The sequence below is a fragment of the Kogia breviceps genome, chromosome 3 (genome assembly GCF_026419965.1).
Source record: "Kogia breviceps isolate mKogBre1 chromosome 3, mKogBre1 haplotype 1, whole genome shotgun sequence".
NCBI lineage: Eukaryota > Metazoa > Chordata > Mammalia > Artiodactyla > Physeteridae > Kogia > Kogia breviceps.
This window is the reverse complement of record NC_081312.1, coordinates 185,414,064-185,434,710: the sequence shown is the minus strand read 5'-3', so window position 1 is coordinate 185,434,710 and position 20,647 is coordinate 185,414,064. Positions and strand designations below refer to the sequence as shown.

The 20,647-nt window shown below is 52.8% G+C and overlaps 2 long non-coding RNA genes across 2 annotated transcripts; both read right to left on the bottom strand.

Moving 5' to 3' along the window:
* Positions 1-263: 263 nt before the first annotated feature.
* On the bottom strand, positions 264-979 carry LOC136793954 (uncharacterized). The gene is made up of 3 exons (XR_010840059.1): positions 905-979; positions 628-738; positions 264-374 (listed from the first exon to the last, which is right to left on the bottom strand). It is a non-coding gene; the product is annotated as an uncharacterized lncRNA (long non-coding RNA).
* A 3,465-nt stretch (positions 980-4,444) lies between these two features.
* LOC136793874 (uncharacterized) lies at positions 4,445-6,520 on the bottom strand. Its single transcript, XR_010839908.1, has 3 exons — positions 6,469-6,520; positions 5,782-5,987; positions 4,445-5,055 (listed from the first exon to the last, which is right to left on the bottom strand). It is a non-coding gene; the product is annotated as an uncharacterized lncRNA (long non-coding RNA).
* Positions 6,521-20,647: the final 14,127 nt, after the last annotated feature.

Here is a 20,647-nt window from a genome sequence, read left to right as displayed (position 1 = left end):
CTAGTATATTAATTACGTCGAAACAAGTTCTCATTTTTAAAACGAGTGTTACAGCAGAACTGGCTATACCAACTACCTCATGGGGGGATGTCCTGAGGATTAAGTTAGATAATTCACGTAAGTGTTGAACCCAGGACCTGACAAGTGGTTAATACCTGTTATTATTTATTTATTTATTTGCGGTACGCGGGCCTCTCACTGTTGCGGCCTCTCCCGTTGCGGAGCACAGGCTCCGGACGCGCAGGCGCAGCGGCCACGGCTCACGGGCCCAGCCGCTCCGCGGCACGTGGGATCCTCCCGGACCGCGGCACGAACCCGCGTCCCCTGAATCGACAGGCCGACTCTCAACCACTGCGCCACCAGGGAAGCCCAACCTGTTTTTAGTGGAATGAATAGACATCAAACTATTATATTCCAAACAAATCAAAGGATGAATCCGTGCATGCAAGCACGCCTAACTGTGGAGGGGGGGGGGTGGCCTATGCGAGGACAGGCTGGAGAACCCAGGCGCAGGCTGTGCTAGTCCCGCGATCAGGAGGACAAGAACTCCCTCCCTGCCCCCGTTACGTGAATATGATCACAGGGATACCGGCCACCGCCGTGCAGGCCCCAGGGCCTCATACTTACACGTTATGTGTTGCCGATCGGGAATTGGGGCTGGGCTCAGCTGAGCGATTCTTCTATTCCTCTGGTACCGGTGATATCACTCAGTGTTACTCAGCCAGCAGACGGGCTGGTCTGGAGAGACCCGGATGGCTTCAGTCACATGTCTGGTGCCTTGGCTGGGAGGCCAGGCCCAGCGAAGACTGCCAGTCAGAGCCCCTACATGTCACCTCCCCAGCACGGTCAGACTGCTTACAAGTTCCAAAAGCCTGGAGGAAAATGCTGCAAGGCTTTTTCTCACCTATAGCCCCGGGAGTTCCAGCACATCACTTCTGCTGCATGCAACTGGTCAGGCGAATTAGCCCGCTGAGGATTCTAGGACAGAAAGAGTCTACGTCTCAGTGGGGGAAGTGCAAAGACCCTGGGGCCACCTCTGATCTACCACACTGCCCTTGAAAACTCCACTCCAGCATCGTGTCCAGAGTTCTGGACGGAGTTTTCTGCGGCAGACGACCCCTGGGTGCCCCCATCCCCCGTCCACTGTGCACATTTCTGCCATTGTGTGTGGTGCCCTGGGCCGTATGCATTGCTGAATCTAGTGTTGCCCATGGGCTGCAAGCTCCTGCCGGATAGGGACTAGTTTCATTCCATGTCGGACCTGGAGCATCCTCGTGTTGAATCTGGTACCTGAAAGGCCCTTAGCAAAGCTGGAATGAACAATAGACAAATGTAAAGGACCAGCTCTACCTCTTCTGTCCAAAGCCTCCAACGCCTCAAGAGCAGGAGACGTGGCTCTTCCCTCGTGTCCCCAGCGTGTAACACACTGCCTGACACTTAGTTGACACCGAATCAGTGTTTGTCGAAATGGCCCTGACAGCCGTGAGCACGGGCCCCCCGCTACCCCGCCGTGGCTGACAGGCCCGGTGCCGCGGCCCCAGCGGAGTGCAGGGGTTGACCTGAAACCAAGTCCTGAGTGTTGGGACTTCTGGTCACGGTGGGTAGAGCCGGGAGTTGGGGCAGCTCGTGGCTGTGAACCCCGAGGGACAGGGACAGGGAAGGGCCCGGGGGGCCGGGGACAAAGAGGAATAGACGGCGGCTCTCCTGTCTCCGGGGCCGCTCAGTGGGGAGATGCAGGCTTACACACGAGGGGCCAACAGTTCCAAAACTGTTCTGCACGAGGCCTGCCCACTAGCGCACGACGACAACCGGCCCCAAAGAAGAACAGCTTTGGGTTTGAGTCAAGCACGAGAGCTTTGGAAAGAGGGGACCTGGCCGCAGAAAGTGAGCCTTTGGCAATGAGGGGGCTGTAAGTTACCAGGAGCAGTAAACCAGGTGCTGCCTCTGTGGCTATTTTAAGCCTAATCTAATTTAGCGCTTGGACTAGGTGAGTGCTGTTTATAAGGGGTGACGAGGACGGAGGCTTTGGTCTTGGGGCAGGTGGGCGCCCACTACGCCCGTGGATGCCCAGCTCTGCAGGTGGTCAGCCAGCCCCGAGGACAAAAGCCTCCGGCCCGCAGATCACGGCTCAGCCCAGGCTCCCTGCATCCGGCCTCGGGCCCCACGTGGCCGGGGCCTCTGGGCGCTCACCGGGCACAGAATGTGCTGGAAGATCCAGTTGCCTAACCCTCCAGGAAGACGAGAGGAAATGGCTTGTCCCGGCTGGGCGGCCCCCTCCCTCACACAGGCCTTCGGTCTCTTCCACCGGACACAGAGAACTGGCGTCCACATGCCTCCCAGCAGGGGCGCAGAGACCGAGCTGAGCTTTGTGACAGACCCCAGCCGTCCTGGAAAGCCGGGCCTTGGCTTCCCAGGCAGGCCCAGATTGCCTGTGCGGACTTTTTCCAGAACAAGTGGGAGACGTGCGCCCCGATTGGAGAGACATCCTCTGGGAGCAGAGCCCTGGACCTGGCTGGGGGCGGGCGGGGGGCTGCCGAGTCCGCCCCGCCCTGGCCCAGCAGAAGCCTGAGCGCAGGACAGGCTCCTCCGTCGGAACCAGATGACACAAACCGGGGCAGAGCGTGCGAGCCAGCCGGCTCGCTGGAGGCGCCGGGGTGACGGGGCCAGCTCTGGGGGGCCTGGCTGCAGGAGATGCTGTGAGATGCAGTGAGGGTCCAGCCCGAGGTCCTCTCCAAGCCCTCCTGAGGGCAGCAGCAAACCCACAGGTAGCTGGGAGCTCATCTTCGCGGCCTGCTGGGACGCACCTCCAGAGGCCCCTGGGCACCACAGCAGGGTTCGGGCTGTAACGCGGCGCCATGCGGCGTCTGGAGGGCGCTGAGCCTCCCGGCGCGGGGCCCGCCCTCCAGGCCGGGCTGTCCCTCCCAGCCCGGGCACGGAGACGGTGAGCCACGGTCAACTGGACGTGTCCCTTTTCTGTCGGTGAGACATCAGGTGCTCACAGGGGACCCACGCTCGCGTTCTGTTTGGTGGCAGGGGATGAGCGTCTGCCCGACCTCCAGGCCCAGGTGGCCAGGCATTGATGAGGGTCAGGGGCGCTGTACTTGTCCTGGGGGCGGGGTAAAAGGAAGGGGAAACCTCCCGTGCAGAGCGACTCCAACGGAAGCTTCCCTTTTGCCTGGAGAAAGGCCAGCCCTCGTCATCTTTAATTGGTAAGCGGGTGACAAGGGAAGTGGAAGCGTCCATGGCCAGGGGGGTGGGGGGGGAAGCGTCTGTCATGGAATCGGCGCAGGTGGCCGGCGTCCCGAGGGCGCAAAGACAAGGGCGCCTCGCCCTGCAGCCCGGGTCCCCACGCTGCTCCTTGGCTCGCCCCGTCTTGCTCTCTGAGGGTCTCGGACACGCCTTTTCTGTTTGGAAATTTCGCCCTGGCCTCCTGGGCTTCCCCCCCCGCCTCCCATTCCTCAAGGAGGCCGTGACTTTCTCAGAAATGTTCTTTAGCGGTGCTTTTCCAGGGGAAAGCCAGCTCTCGGCTTCCGGTAAAGGGGGAGGCGTGGAAGGGTGGGAGCGCCGAGCACTTCCAAAACCGCCCTTTCCTCTCCTCCGGAGGCAGGGAGCCCGGCCTTCCCCAGCCTCTACCTCCAGGGAGAACGTCCTTCCCGAGCTTACTTACATCCTTTTCCCTCCCGTGTGGGGGGCAGTATTTTCTAAAAGGCGACGCACACACCTTATTCTGCAGACACTGAGGGGGACCAGGGGCTTCTTCCCCTCGGGGGGGCAGGGCCGGCCCCGAGCTCGCTGAGCTGTTCCCGTAAAACCGTCGAGCCCTCCCCTGAACCTCCGTCCTGCACGGTGGCAGCCCCGCCCCCTCCCCCTCTGTATCTTCCCCAAAGAGCCTCTTTTCTTGACTTCGCTCATCTTTTGAGATCATACCTCAGCGGGTCTGTCACTGGACCCCCAGGCCTGAGACACGGATCAACGGGCGTCGGTGAATTCAGAGAGAGAGAGAGAGAGTGTGTGTGTGTGTGTGTGTGTGTGTGTGTGTGTGTGTGTGTGTGTGTGTAAAGAGACAGACAGACAGACAGAGACGGGGAGTTTGCCCACATCCTGCAGTCATGTCTTGCTGCTTTGGACTATTTGACCATTTGTGCAAAAAAAAAAAAAGAAAAAATAAATAGTACTAGAGCCATGCCAACATCACAGAGTAATAGTAAGTTCCCGATAACGACTAAAACATGGGCGTTCCTTGCGTAGAAAGCTCTCTGGGTGCCAGGAGCTGTTCCGAGCCTGTTTCCTGCGTGAACACATGTTAGGCAACGTCTACAATCCTGGGAGGTTGGTTCTGGTACCATTTACCCCACTTTCCATTGAGGAAGTGCTGAGGGAGGACGGCGGATAGAGCCTTCCAGGTTTCTGAGCAATTGGAAGCTCTTTAGGATCTGGGGGGACGATTAAGCAGAGCGGGGCTGTGACCTCTGGGTGAGCGACCTGCTATGTATTTAACTGAAATCCTCATGTTTTTCAAGGGGCCGCACTGATGGAAGCCCTTGGACATCAATGAGGGAGGGAGGCCGTGTTCGTAGGACCAGAGAAAGGCAGGGTGGGCCTCACCCCACACTGGGTGGAGAAAGAGCCCCAGTGTCAGTGGCGACTAGGAAATGCTCAGCTAAATACACTGAGTTCCTTGACTGCGGGACTTCTCGGAGCTTTGATGTGTTCACATGTACTACTGCGTGGCTTCTAGAAAGAAATGGAGAATGAAGCAGCTCCTCACTCGTCAGACCTCTCTGTGAGGAGACACTTGTGGGACCAGAATTCCAGGGGACACACCTGGGGAAACGCTGAGTGTCTGACCAAATCATTCTTTCCACTTTTGAGGTCACTGTGGGCCCGAGCTGGCCTGGAACCTGAGGTCCTTCTCAGGTTGTCTGAAAAGACCCGAATGTTCTGAAGAAGCATTTGGACCTACCACCCGGGAGACACGGCAGCACAGGGCAATCTTGGCATCTGCTGTGTCTCATGTGTTCCCCTCCCCCAACCCTGACGTCCGGGCCACGGTACCTGCAAGAGAGGGTCTGGTTATCGGTGATCCCCGAAGCAAGGTGCCAAGCCCCTCTTTTTTCTGCACAGTGACCCCACCAGCAAATGGACGACAAATGTACTGATTTCCTGAAATGAGGGCCCCCATAGGGTTCAAGAACTTCCTTTGTGTTTATGGTACAGCCTGGCTATGTGAACCCAACTGTGCTTCCCCACACAGGAGCAGTACTGTTGGGGGAATTACTGGCCGTGACCTTCAAGATACTCAAGGTATTCAAGATGTGAGGGTCCTTAACGGGGGCAAGCAGTATAAGAGGGTGAGGCCAAAAGGGCCCCATTGGAAGCTACATAATTTCTGGGATGGCGAGAAGAACACTTAGGGCGGGTGGGGGGGGGGTGTCTCACTGTCAATAACTCCAAAAAACAACAGTACTTAGAAGCCCCCCCCAATAACCCATCATTGACCAAAGCTTCCTTGGGGATGCTCTCCCATCCAAGCTACCATTGCTTCTCTCAGGCATACAATATTCCCTTCTGACTAAAGTGATTGGCCTTCTTCTGTCTATTCCAGCTCACCTCCTGGACCCACTGCCAGCTTAATCTTCCTCAAAGATTCATGTTCACTTATCTCCTCAAAAGCTTCAAATGCCAGTTCGGATATGGCCCCAAGCTATCCATCCTGCCTTATTCCCACTATCCTGCTGCCTGGGGCCCCTGAGCCAGCCAAATATTTCTCCCCTCTCACACCTGCATACCCACGGAGAACTCTGGGTGCGTCCTGCTCAGTCAGCTTCGTTTATGTCCATTTCCAGCCTCAAGTGTCCCGTCTAGAGTAGCGTCGGCGTAGAGACCTCTGAACGTCCTCTCTGAGAACCGTGGCAAAGATCGTCACCATCGACTTTTGCAGAGTTCAGAAAATTAACCAAAGGCTTGCAGCAATTGGGGAGTGTTTACTAGGAGAAGAAAAAGGCAGAATCTCAGTAAGAACCGTGAGCTTTATGGTGTTGTAACCTGCCTTACTCTCGTCCCCCCTCTCCCCAGTTCCCCAGTAGCCTTGAAAACCAACAGCCCTCAATCCCAGCGAAAAGCAGCAGCCTGGCAGAAGAGGGTCAAAACCCTATTCCCGTAGCTGTCTGGGGGTTCCCTGGAGGACCCCGCTTTGCAAGACTCGTCTTTATTTGACCTGACTAGGACTTCACTCAGGGCAGACAGTCTTTTCCTTTGCCTCCTTGGTGTCCCTTGAAAAGACCAGGAGCCCTCCCAGCTCAAGGCCATTACTACTGCCCGGCTGTCCTCGCCCTGGAATCCAGACGTCTCACTTCCCACCTCCTCCAAGTCCTTGTTTGAACGTTGCCTCCTCCACGAGGATTTCCCTCGTTGTAAATCCTCCCCCACCCGCAGATGCTTCTTATTTCCCTCCCCGGCTTCATTCACCTCCAGAGCCCTTATCACCCTCTGACATGCCGTCTACTTCATTTATATTAGGCTTATCATATGTTTCTCCCGCTTGAATGCAAGCTACCACGAAGGCGAGACTTTGTCTGTTTTCTTCGATGCTGTATCTCCAGCACCTTGAAGATTGTCTGGCACAAAATAAGCGCCCAGTATATATCTGTCGAATGAGTAAATGAATGAAGGTTTGGAAAAGAAAACGTTAGCAGAAATGCAGCACTTCTTGTTAAACGTAGCCTGTAGGTGTTTGGTAATTAATTGTCATGCTGACAAGAGATGGGAACTCACTTGCAGGAGAAACTGGTCACTGAGTCCTGAAGCTCTTCCAGGGATAAAGCCAGTGCTCTGCTTCCATTGGCACCTTCATGCTGGGCGCGCGACACAGTTTTGTTGATTTATTTGAGACCAAAGTCTGACCTTTCTCCAGGAAGTCATAAGAATACAGAAGCCCCCAGGAGTCCCCATGACCCACTGAAGAGAGACGGGCGAGATTAGGTCCAAAGGAAGTTGACTTATTTTTGTTTGCTTTTGTTTGACAAACAATCTCTTCAGAAGTGATATTCCAAATAAACAAGTTCTCTTGGAGGACAGCGTGCATTTCAGCAACAATACTATAAGTTTGCTCCTAGGAACATCTTCACGGTCAGTAAGATTTCTTTTTAATTGTACATAATAGCAAATTTTCACTTTTGCAACATGGGCTTACTTTTGCAAGTGACCCAAAGTCCCTTAAAACAAAATCATTCCTAATTTCCCCTGGTTAGAAACTCCAGTAAAATGGTGAGTAGAAGTTGTGAAGGCAGGTATCTTTGTCTTATCTCTGATCTTTAGAAAAGGAAAGGATTTAGCCTTTCACCATTCATTATGTTAGCTATACATTTTTTTTTTTTTTTTTGTAGCTGCCTCTTTTTCGGCTGAGAAAGTTCCCTTCTACTACTAAAGTTTTGTTTTTTAATCAGGAACAAATGTTGGACTTTGTTAAATGCTTTTTCTATGGCTACTGAGATAATCATATAATTTCTTCTTTGACTCATTGGTTGGTTATAAATGTATTATTCCATTTACAATTATTTGAAGATTTTCCAAATATCTGTTACTGATTTGTGATTTACTTCCACCGTGGTCAGAGAACATACTTTGTATGACTTGAATCTTTTTAGATGTGTTGAGACTTGTTTTATGGACCGGAGTATCATGCATCTTGGTAAATCTTCGTGTGCGCCAACAAGGAATGTGTGTTCTGCTGTTGTTGGGTGATGTGATCTATACACGTCAGTCAGGCTGGGTTGGTGGAGGGTCGCCCAGTTGTCTACATCCTTGCTGAGCTTCTGTCCACTTGTTCTACTAATTATTGACAGAGCGGTGTTGAAATCTCTGACGGTAATTGTGGGTTTGTCTGCTTCTCCTTGCAATTCTATTCATGTCTCCTTCATGTATTTTGAAGCCTTGTTATTCAGTGCATAACATTTAGAATTGTTATGTCCCCTGGATTAATTGATCCCTTTATCATTATGAAATGACTTTTGAATTCCTGATATTTTATTTGTTCTGTAATCGGCTCTGTCTGATACTAATATTCTCCCTGCAGCTTTCTTTTGATTACTGATTAGCATAGCCTATCTTTTTCCATCCTTTTACTCTTAACCTACTTGCGTCTTAATAACATTGCATTTCTTGGAGGCGGATATGATCTTCTTCTGGTTGCAGTCCTCAGCTTCCTCCTTATACATGGCAATGAACAGGGGCCTGTCAATCTCTCATGCCCGAGTTTCTCCCTTGACCTTGGTGGGGATTAAGTGGGATTGGGGCCGAGTGTTCATAGAGAAGCTTCGGTTCACCCTGCCACAAATACTACCTTATAACTTAGGTTGAATCCCGTCACATATCAGCTGTGTGACCTTGGGCAAGTTCCTTAACCACTCTGAGCCTCAGTTTCTCCATCAATAAAATGAACCGAATAGCGTTGGCTTCGTGGGGTTACAGATAATCTGTGTAGTTATCCTTCCCCAGGGTCCGGAGCTCGTTTAGTGGTAGATACTATCATCGTTATTATTACTTTTATATTAATGTATATACCATACGAATGCATATATTTACATTGCAAATCAACCTCTTAGGTGAACACAAAGCAGCGATCATACTTTTTTTTTTAATTAACTTGCTCTGCCAGGGAGGTAATGAAAGGAATGAAATCAGCATGTTTTTTTCAACGTGCCTGCCATACGTTCAGCATCTAGGGAGGTGCCTCTTTCCAAGGCTGTGGGTGAGCAGGGCCAGGCGGAGGGGGGCAGTGCGTAAATTCTCTGCTGCTCTGCCCGGCGCCCTTCTCGGGGAGCGGCCGGCCGAGGGTGCTTCCTCCTCAGTCGTGTGATTGTGACTCTAACCCTGAAGAACCCTGACAAGGAACAAGGGTCCTGCGTTTTCATCAGGTGTCACCAGTGGGTCTTTTCCATCCGACATATTGATTCTCGCCTCTTCCTGTAAAGATAATTCACGCTCCTGGCAGCGTTGTGCAAAAGGTACAATGCCGGGTGCCAGGAATCTCCTGCAAAACTTCAGCGGGGCTGTATTGCAATGCGCCGCTAGACTAACCCGGCCACCTAAAATGCGTTTTTTAAAAGCCAAAGGTCTTTCCCGTGAATAACCCGGCGAGTATTTGAGCTTCATTATAACTTCCCTCTCATGGAGTTTGGGGAAATGAAATGGGAGTTATTAGCCAGATTTATGAGACTGTCTCCCGAGAAAACAGGGGGTGAAAAGGAGATGACTTCGCAGGTGAGGTGCACTGGTTAACTCCCTGGCCCGGGAGAAAGACCTGGCCTCCAGTTTGCAAGACCAAAATATCCTCACCCCCGACCACTTTCCTGTCCTCCCAGTGCAGGGCTAGGGGTGCCTTTGTAGCCCGAGGAAGCGCTGCAGGCACAGCTCCAGGGGTCTCCTCTCCGTGTCTTCTGAATCCTACCCTGCAATCCAACTAATGGGTATTTATCCAAACGAATTGAATTCGGGATCTCAAAGAGGTATTAGCACTCCTGTACTCATTATGACATCATTCACAATAGTCAAGATGTGGACATGACCTAAATGTCCATCGACAGGTGAACAGATAAAGAAACGTGATAGAGGCGTATACGATGGAACACCATTCAGACTTTAAAAAGAAAGAAATTCTGCAAAACGGGACAACACGGGTGAACCCTGAGGACGTTACGCTCAGTGAATAAGCCAGTCACAGTAAGACATGGTTCCACTTACATGAGGCTTCTGAAATGAAAAGGTCACATTCATGAGAATCAGAGTGCAATGCTGGTTGCCAGGGGCTGGAAGGAGAGGGGAATATGGGGAGTTTCTGATCGACAGGCATAAAGTTTCAGTCAAGTGAGATGAACAAGCTCTGAGCATCTGCTGTACGACCCTGCACCGGTAGTCAGCAGTCGCGGATTACGAGCAGATGACGTCACTTACATGATACGTGATACGTATCCACACCAATGACCTTATTTACGGAACAGAGACGGACTCACAGACACAGAGAACAGACTTGCGGTTGCCAAGGAGAAAAGCGGTGGAGGAGGAGTAAATTAGGAGTTTGAGACTAACAGATACAAACTACTATATATAAAAATAGATAAACAACAACAAGGACCTATTGTATAGCACAGGGAACTATATCCAATATCCTATAACAAACCATAATGGAAAAGAATATATATATATATATAACTGAAACACTCTGTTGTACAGCAGAAAGTAACACAACATTGTAAATCAACTATACGTCAATAAAAATTAAAATAAATTAAAAAAAAAACAATGATGGATTATAGACTTAAAATTTTGCTGGGAATTGCCTGGTGGTCCAGTGGTTAGGACTTGGCGCTTTCACGGCCGGGGCCCGAGTTCAATCCCCGGTCAGGGAACTAAGATCTCACAAGCCGTGCGGTGCAGCCAAAGAAACAAAATCAAAAACGAAACCAAAATTTTGTTAAGTGGGTAGATCTCAGGTTAAGTGTTCTTACCACACCAAAAACTGTCAAAGTTAAGAATATATAAATAAAGTTAAACGTTTAAAAAAAAAACCCACCGAAGAGACCATCGTGCTGGTGACCCCGGGGAACAGGCTCAAACACAGTCTCCTGCTGGTATGTGGAGAGTTTTAAATCCACCTCATTGAAGCGCAGACGTGCCCTCGAGAGGAGCATCTCGGGCGGGAAACGGCGGAGCGAGGCTCCCGAAGGAGGAGGGAACAAGTTCCCTCCAGGGGCGTCGAGAGCCGTCGCCTAGGAAGCAGGAGCGCGGGGCCCCTGGGAAGATGGGGCGCTCCAGGAGTGGGAGGGGGCGGGGCCGTGTCCTGCTCGGCGAGCTCTCTCAGCAGCGTGCTTAGACGGTAAGGAGCTCAGGGTGGAGATTCAGACCGTGAACTACGGTGACACCGATATTCCCATTAAGGACCTGCGGTCAGTTCACGTGGGCGGCCGTAACAGAGGACCAAGGGCTGGAGGCTTAAACAACAGAATTTATTTTCTCACCATTCGGAGGCTGGAAGTCCAAGGTCAGGGTGTCGGCAGGGATGGTTTCTTTGGAGGCCTCCCTCCTTGGCCCGGAGATGCTGTCTTCTCCCTGTGTCCTCGGGAGGTCTTCCCTCCGTGTGCGTCTGCCTCCTAATCAACTCTTCTTTTAAGGACACCAGTCACATGGGATTAGGGTCCACCCCAGGGACCTCATTTTCATGTAATTACCCTTGTAAAGACCCCTGTCTCCAAATACTTTCACATTCTGAGCTCCTAGGGGTTAGGAGGTCAACAGGTGAACGTTTGGGGGACATAATTCAGCCTATAATCCTCTAACTTCTAGAATTGGTACGATTATACTCTAAAGCCACAATGGTTCCCATCCCTGGGCCTTCCCTGGGCTTCTTACGCATCATTTCACCTACACCTGACCTTCACAATGTACCTGTGAGGTGGGTAGCGCCGGCGTTCACCCTTTAGAGGTGAGGAAATCGAGGCCCAGGCCGGCCTCAATTTGGAGGCAGGACTGAGCTTGCAACCTCGGATCATATCACCTGACTCTACTCTCAGGTTCGTTACAGAAAACTGTGCAAACTCTAGAAGGGAAAGAAGATAATGATAATAGAATAAATGTCACCCACAATCCCACCCGTCTCAGCTCTACATACAAACATGGATTATGCTGTGCAGTTTTCCTGTCCTCCTTCCTCCTTAACGTGGGCTAACGTCTTGGATGTTGCTTTGCTGGTGGCAGAGCCGAAGGAGAGCCACAGAGGCTTGCAAAGTGTACCCACAAGACTTCGAGGGCAGGGGACGTCGCTAACGCTACAGTGCGGGGTGTGAAAAGCCGGTTCCTTTACACTGTGCGCAGGATGAGCCCAGTGGGAAAAAAAAAAAAAAGAAACCAACGCCAGATTTTGCCAAGTGTAGATCTCTGGCTGGCGTGCAACTACAGGTGGTACTAATTGTCCTCCTATATCACCTATATTTATTGCCTCTATTTCTCAAATGTGCTACCATGAGCACGTGGACAAAATGACCTCTGAGCAGAAACGCAAACAGTAAATGTCCTGAGAGAAGCATTACCCTGCGCCACAGCTGCAAGTCGCTGACAGGGCCTCGGTTCTGGAAGATTCCTCCATACGCATCTGGAGAGGAAAACAAAGGCAGCAGACAGCGTCTGTGAGGAAATCTATTGGCAACAACATCCTGAGTGAGAAAAGTGACAAAAGAACCACCTTCCTAAAAGCAGCCCAAAGAGGCCATGCAAATAGTAAAACAATGACGCAGGGGGTTGAAAACAAAGTCCCAGCTTTCAGCCAGAGTTTCCGGAGCCAGTGCAAACAGCCAGCGAGGAAGAGGAAGCCCGCGCTCCCGGTGTCCCCGGGGACCCTGTGCTGTCACCGGGGCCCCGAGCCTCCCGAGGGCCCAGACCGCCGCATCGTGTCACCCCAGGTGGAGGGCGGCGCGGCCCAGGCGCCCTTGGGGAGCCAGACCACCGCTCGACCGCCTTCCCGGTACGTCGGGGGCCGCCGCCAGGCTCCTCGTCCAGCGGGCAGGGAGGCACTGGATGGGGGCCCGCGGCAGCCGGGTGCCACCTCGGGCCGCCTGCTTCCTGCCGGGCCGCACGGCCAGGCAGACACGATGAGCAGAACCCGCGTCCGGTTCTTAGGGAAGAAAATCACTCGTCGTGGACCCAGAGATCAGGACAGGATCTCGATCACGGTTAAAAAAAAAAAAAGCCCGAGTCCGCAACCCCTCCCTCCCCAAGCACTTCCGAAACGTCGTGCCGCACACCCGGCTCTTTAAATATCCAAACCCAGAATAAATGTGCCGACAGCATTTCCCCCGGCAACGGGGCCCCTCGGCTGCCAGCTGAGACAGAGCTGGAGCGGGCCTCCCGGATCCACAGGCCCGGCGGAGAGCCGGGCGCCCAGCACTTGGCGCTCCCGCCCCGGTGCCCCTCTCCCAGCGGCCCCCGCCCCCATCGGGCTCACCCGGGACGCCCCTAACCACCGCGCAGCCCCGCCTCCCCAAGGGGGGCCGCCCCGCCCTTGCGCTTGTAGACGAGCTGCAGCCCTGGGGAGGGAAAGCGCTTGGTGTAAGTTACACGGCTTGTTCACGGCAGAGCCGAGCGAAAGCCTGGCACTGATTCCCATCCTCCTGCTGTTTCCCTGGGCAAAGGGGCCTTTTGGACCCGAAGACTCTTGGCGGGGGGCTGTCCCGGGGCCCCGTGGGTGACCGCTCCGGATTGGATACTGCGGGGTGTGCTTTAAGGGCCGCACAGATACGTTTAGACGGGCATCTCTTGTAAGATGTCTACCCAGTTGAACTACATATATATATATTTTTAGTTTCTGTTTTTCATAAAAAAATTTTTTTTTGGCCTCTGGTTGCATACAGCTTCCAGACCTCAAGGTATGACACAGAAACAAGCAGGGCTGACCTGGTTGAAGTGGGGCAGGGGCCCAACGCTCCCTCACCCACAGCCCTCTGTCCCCAGGACCCCCGCGCCCTGGAGACGTATCCTGGGGCCCAGAGTTCTGAGTGACAGCTTGCAAAGCACTGGACCAGTTCGTATTCTGTGGACTCATGTGCCTGAGAATCGCTGCTTCGCCATTAAGTGAGTCTCTGGGTAACGGAGGGACCATCTTTAGGGTTTGACTCAATCCTTCTCGCTTCTAGTAGTAAATAAGGCTGAGGAGAGGCCGTGTACCTGAATTTAAATGCAAGCAGAGGTTAACAGTGAGATGTGGCGAGCCAAGCCCAACATAAGTCATTCATTCTTCCATTTGTCCAACAAAAACTTATGGAGCTCTTACTATGTGCCAGCCCCAGCGCTAGGCACAGCAAATGATACACAGGAAAGTAATCAACAGTCTTTACGGAGGTCTGTGTTCTAAGCAAAACCTGAAATACAAAGAAAATTATAAGCGTAAGGTACGGTGTTTTTCAGAGATCCGTGAATATGAGCTACCCTTTCAAGCAATGATGATCACCGAAGGCTTCATGGAAGAAGTGACATTTGAAGAATTGTTTGCCTTTCACAGGCAGCTGGGGGAGGACGGCCCTCCAGAACAAGGAAGCAGCACGTGCAAAGGCCCGGAGGCCCTCTTTGTCGCACAGGCTGTACAACTCCAGGAAGTGCGTTCATGGAGTCTGTCAAGGGAGGGGCAGCCCCTGGAATCAGCCCTGCTGGAAAGCACAGAGGTGAGCTCGACGAGACAGGGGGAAGGAGCAGGACGGAGCAAAAGAGGGCGATCGGGTGAGGTTGGAACCAGAGTGCCGAGGGCCCGGGACAGCAGACAAGGTCCTGTCACTCCAAGCTGCACACAGCGGGCAGGGGCTAAGGGGGTTTGAGCAGGTAAGTGACAACAGAGGGGAGCGGTAGGAGCCTCGCAGACGTGGGAGGGTGCCGTCGAAGACGAGGAAAGGCGGCTGGGACGGTGATGGAAAGTTCCCGCCACGGTGAGAGGGACGGTGACAGGGCACCTGTGGGCAGAGGCGGTGGAGGTGGGAAAGAAGAGGTAGAGGCCGAGGATAAAAACGCCCCAGGAAAATCAGCCGGGCCTGGCCAGCCCCTGACTTTGGAGGTCAAGGGACAGGAAAGCCAGGGGGGACGGCAGGCCTGGTGTGGGTGCGTGGGGAGCAGGGGGTGCCATCTGCACACTGAGGGAAGAGGGTAGGGGTGCCGGGGCTGGGTGGGCCCGTGGGAAGTTTGATTTTAGGCCTGGAAGGTTTGGGGCATTGGAGGCAGAGTTCAAAGGACAAGCTCAACCTCTGAGCCAGGCCTTCCCGCCATCCCTGCACGAGCAGGGACACAAAATCCCAGTACTGATGGTGAAACGGTCTGCTTTTGGGCGAGGGTCACCGATGCCAAGAACACCCACGTTCCGGAAGCTTCCATCAGATTCCTGCCCCTGGTCGTCTCCCAGGGGAACACAGGGCTCCCGGGGGAGGAAAGCGGAAAAGGAGGCTTCCTTACGGCCAATCTGGGAGGCAGTCACAAGAACAAGAAAGGGGACCCCCAACCCAGGCCCATATTTTCCAGCTGAGCCACGCTGGTCAGGGTAAACAGCAACCAAAATAATCCCAGTTGGTTGCCACTTGGAATATGATTATCTGAACAGCTGGTGGATAGGAACTGTTTTTCAAACAAGCTATCAAAACAAACCCAAGGAGCACATCTGCGGGGCTGCGGGCCCGTGAGTCGCTGAGGAAGGAAACCGGTAACCCAGTGGCCCCCCTGTCAGATGTCCTCCCACCAAGGGGCAGGTCCCCAAGATCGCCCGGGGGCAGCGAGGGAGGGGCTGGCGCGCCTGCAGTCTCCGAGAGGGAGATGCCGAAAACCACCTCCGAAAGCAGGGAGGCTTAGGTGACCGGGCGGCGAGCCAGCAGGGCAGGACCGGGGGGCCACTTGTCCCAGGCCATCACCTGAGAGCCTGAAACTGTTGAGTGCAAACATTAGATGTTATTTATAGCCGTCTGTTGAAATCCGTGTTATTTATTATGATGTTTATAAGAAGGAATCTTAGGTAGCTTTCCTTCCTAGCCTCTCCAGCCCGGCCTAGAGACGTTCTTATGTGCAGACTTGTCTTTCTTGAGCTCATTTTTCTTTAAGAAAGAAAAAAAAAAAAGAGCTAATGAGGGCAAGGATAACAAAGCTTTCTGATTTGAAACCCTGATGAGGCCGAGGCACCTGAACTCCCAGGAGGCAGGCGCCTGCATCTGCAGCCTGCGAGCAGCTTTCGAAACAAAACTCTGCGGGCTGTCTTCCAGGGAGGGGTTTGTCTGTGGTCCTGGCACGGGGGAGTTTCTTAGAGGGAGGGGGAAATGCCCACGGGTAGAGCTGCTTCCCTCCTTCTGTTCTACCCCCGGCATCCCCCAAATAAAACTCGTAAAGGCCCCCCTGACTCTCTCCTTGCGTCGCCCCCTTCGGCTTGTGACCCGAATTCTCAAATCACGGGCTGTAGTTCTTTCTCACACAGGCCGGTTGGAAGTTTGCGGGGAGGCAGTTCAATGAAAAGAGGGGGTGAGGCAGATCTAGAGGACAAACTAACGGTTACAGTGGGGAGGGGGAGGGGCGACACGGGGTGGGAGGGGGGAGGGCACAGGCTACTGGGTGTAAGACAGGCTCGGGGACTATTGTATCAATACAACGCGGGGAAGACGGTCAATATTTTGTCGTCACTGGAAAGGGAAAGTAACCTTTAAACGTTGAATTAAAATTTTAAAAATATTTTCTAAAAAATTAAAAATAGGAGTTCCCTGGTGGCCTAGTGGTTAGGATTCCGGGCTTTCACTGCTGTGGCTTGGGTTCAATCCCTGATCAGGGAACTGAGATGCCGCAAGCCTCGCGGTGCAGCCAGAAAATAAATAAATAAAAATAGACTCTTGTCGATGCTGGACCAAAAAAAAAAAAAAAAAGTGCTTGAGGAAACACTAGGAATCACGTAAAATTCTCTACGGCAACAGCTTTAAAACCGGATTTCTTTTAGGAGTCTGGGATTATCAGAAATACACGACTATATATAAAATAGATACACAACAAGCACCGACTGTACAGCACAGGGAACTATATTCAATATCCTGTAACAACCTATAATGGAAAAGACTCTGAAAAGGAATAGGTATATATATGTATGTATAACTGACTCACTTTGCTGCACGCCTGAAACTAACACGACACTGCAAATCAAGTACGCTCCGATAAAAAATGGTTTAAAAGTGGATTTCGCGCTGGAAAAACTAACAAGGAATAAATAAGCTTAAAACAAAATAAAATAAACACATTACTGCATACAAAATAAATAACCAACAAGGAGCTCCCATATAGCACAGGGGACTCTACTCGATACCCTGTGATGGCCTATTTGGGAAAAGAATCTGGAAAAGAGCGGATACGTGTGTGTGTATAACTGAGTCGCTGTGCTGTACACCTGAAACTAACACCACATGTAAATCAACTGCACTCCAAAACAAAATTAAATTAAACAGTAAAACAGACTAGGGAGTGAGGGATACCGGCAGCCCTCTCCACTGCAGATCGAAGGGCGCATTCGCCGATCAGCTTTACTAGTAATGAATAGGGTATTTGCATCTTAAAAACCAAAGCAGCGAATTGCCAGCCGGCGAGGGTGCTGACCGGAGGCTGAGGGCGGTGGCTGGCTGTCCGGCAGGAGGCCCGTCACCCTGGACTCCGGGCCCCGGCCCGGCCGCTCCTGAAACGTCTTCTTCTGCTGTCCCGCCAACCAGCCCCCAGCCCAGCCACGCTGAGTCGCTCCGCCAACCGGAAACCGCAGGCGGGGGCGGCCCGTGGCCCAGCGAGGACCCTCTCCAGGCAGAGCCGAGGCCAGAGGGGACCCTGAGGGGGGGGCGAGGGGGCAGGAAGGGCCAGCGAGGAATCCCCCCCCCCGCCCCCGTGAGGCTTCCCTGCCTGTATGCAATGAAGATGTCACCTCACAGAGTGAGGGACCCTCGGGGTGGATCCTTGGAAAGGCCAGGGTGACTGTTGCCTTAAAGAAATGTTGCCAAAGTGGCGAGGGACCAGGGGGCTCCCTGTGGAGGGCTCAGATGGAAATGCAGAGAGAGGAGGGGACAGAGTGCAGGGAACAGAGTGCAGGGGACAGAGAGGAGGGGACAGAGAGAAGGGGACAGAGAGGAGGGGACGGAGTGCAGGGGACAGAGAGAAGGGGACAGAGAGGAGGGGACAGAGAGGAGGGGACAGAGTGCAGGGACAGAGAGGAGGGGACAGAGTGCAGGGGACAGAGTGCAGGGGACAGCGAGGAGGGGACAGAGTGCAGGGGACAGAGAGGAGGGGACAGAGAGAAGGGGACAGAGTGCAGGGGACAGAGAGGAGGGGACAGAGTGCAGGGGACAGAGTGCAGGGGACAGAGAGGAGGGGACAGAGTGCAGGGGACAGAGTGCAGGGGACAGCGAGGAGGGGACAGAGAGAAGGGGACAGAGTGCAGGGGACAGAGAGGAGGGGACAGAGAGGAGGGGACAGAGTGCAGGGGACAGAGAGGAGGGGACAGAGTGCAGGGGACAGAGTGCAGGGGACAGAGAGGAGGGGACAGAGAGGAGGGGACAGAGTGCAGGGGACAGAGAGGAGGGGACAGAGAGGAGGGGACAGAGTGCAGGGGACAGAGAGGAGGGGACAGAGAGGAGGGGACAGAGAGGAGGGGACAGAGTGCAGGGGACAGAGTGCAGGGGACAGAGAGGAGGGGACAGAGAGGAGGGGACAGAGTGCAGGGGACAGAGAGGAGGGGACAGAGTGCAGGGGACAGAGAGGAGGGGACAGAGTGCAGGGGACAGAGTGCAGGGGACAGCGAGGAGGGGACAGAGTGCAGGGGACAGAGTGCAGGGTGGTTCCGGGGGGGTTGGGTAGAGTTACCCTACGTGAAAGGTCAGAGGCGGCAGGAAGGACAGAGAAGATAGAAGGTCGCCAGGACCTTCTGGTGCTGAAGACAATCTTCACCACAAAAAGCTCAGGCAACGGTGTCAGAAGGGGTCGTGGAGGGAGACAAACCCAAGTCCAGACAGCTGTCCCTGTGGCCGCTGAGCAAGGCCCTGGTCTCGGGGAGGAGCATCGAGGACGAGATCTGAGGGCTGGAGTCCCTTTCAGGGCAGCCATGAAACTGGGGGAGTAGAGGACGGTGTGTCTATTTCCACCTTCTTCTGGGGGCATGGTTGCAAGAATTCCCTGGGGGGCTGGCGTAAGTTAGGAGCTGGGCATTAACATAGACACACTCCTGTGCCTAAAACAGATAACCGACACGCACCTGCTGTGTAGCACAGGGAACTCTACTCCGCATTCTGTAATGAACTGTAAGGGAAAACAATCTGAAACAAGCAGATATATACGCATGTATAACTTAATCACTGTGCTGGACACCTGAAACACCACATGGTAAATCAACTATACTTCAATATAAGTGAATCAATCCGTCAATAAAAATAATTTCCTACCAAACTGATAAAAGGACCAAAGTGAACATGGACATTGCGAAGCAACAAGCCAAGATCCGTCTCGCAGATGCGACGCTGAGTGAAAGAAGCAGACAGCAGGCAGGGCACGATTCCGCCTGTTTACCGGCAGACGCACTGATAGCTAAGCCACGGCGACAGAGGTCAGAAGAGGGGTCCCACGGGGCGGCTGCCTGGGCGGGACCGTGAGGGAGGCTTCGGGGAGCTGGGCTGCTCCATATCTTGGTCCCGGGGTGGCTACACAGAGCAGAAAGTGTAAGCTTGTGAGTAAGACCACGGCACTTCACGCACAGAGGGCACCTCCACTAAGCGTCTTGGAGTGCGATGGAGGTGTCTCACGGAAGCGTATTCGCTTCCTGCTGCTGCGATAAATTACCACCAACACGGTGCCTTAACACGGCCCACATGTGTGATCGTACTGGAGGTCGGACGCCTATCACCAACGTGTCAGCAGGGCCGAGTTCCTTCTGGAGCCTTCAGGGAGCCCTCCACAACCTCCAGAAGCCACCCGCGTCCCTTGACCCGTGGCCTCTTCTCACATCACGCCAAGCCCTCGCTTCCGTCATCACACCCCCACTCCTGTCCAGTTTCCTTCTTTTTTATTTATTTTTTTGGCCACGCCCCACGGCTTGCAGGATCCTCAGTTCCCCGACCAGGGATTACTGAACCCAGAGAGTCCTAAGCACCGGACCACCAGGACGGGGATCCCTGGTCTCCTTCTTATAAGGACCCTTGGGATTACTTTGGGCCCATCTGGATAATCCAGAATAATCTCTCCGTCTCAAAATCCTTCATTTAATCACAGCTGCAAAGTCTCTTTTGCCATATAAGGTCACATCCTCATAATTCCGGGCATGAGGACATGGGCGTTTTGGGGGGCATTATTCGGCCTTCACAATGAGATGATGTCAAGGTCAAGTTCCCTGTATAGGGCTGGTGCCCCTTCCAGGCCAAATAAGACCAACGAATGTGTTAGGATAATTGATGCTATCGCTGCTGTTGGGACATGTGAACCCCCAAATCTCCATGGCTTTATATGATAAACAGAGTCTGTTAATAGAGGCCCAGCAACCCCAGAGGAGCCTTAGATAGAATTCAAGAGAACTGTGAACCTGAATGGGAAAAAAATTGACATCTTTATTTTCTCTAAACTTAGCACTCTCTTCAATAATAAATGTAGTCAATAAGTCACATCAGTACTGGCAGTGTTTGTAATAGAAATCAGATATTTTCACATCATAATACAGTTATTTTGCCTATATCAAAATATCACTTAGACTCATCACTACTTCAAAAGGATGGTGGTTATGAAACCTCCCCCGATATCTTATTAAATAATGGGTTAATTAAGAGGTGTGCATATTAAATCATCACGATTTTTATACTTTAATAACTATATTGAGTATGAATTTTAATCTAGTATTCTGTTTTATCCATTTAAAAATAACACACACACACAAAAGATGCCTTCTGATCTAAAAAACACACATACACATTTCTGGGAAGAAATCTACAGGCTTCACCAAATCGACAAAGCGGTCCAATGGTCCACACACACACACACACACACACACACACAAAGGCCCGAAATGTGGGCGCTCCTTTCGCTCCTGTACGTGTGAAGCGGTCTGGGGGGGTCTCGTCGGTGCTGGTTCCTTACTGGG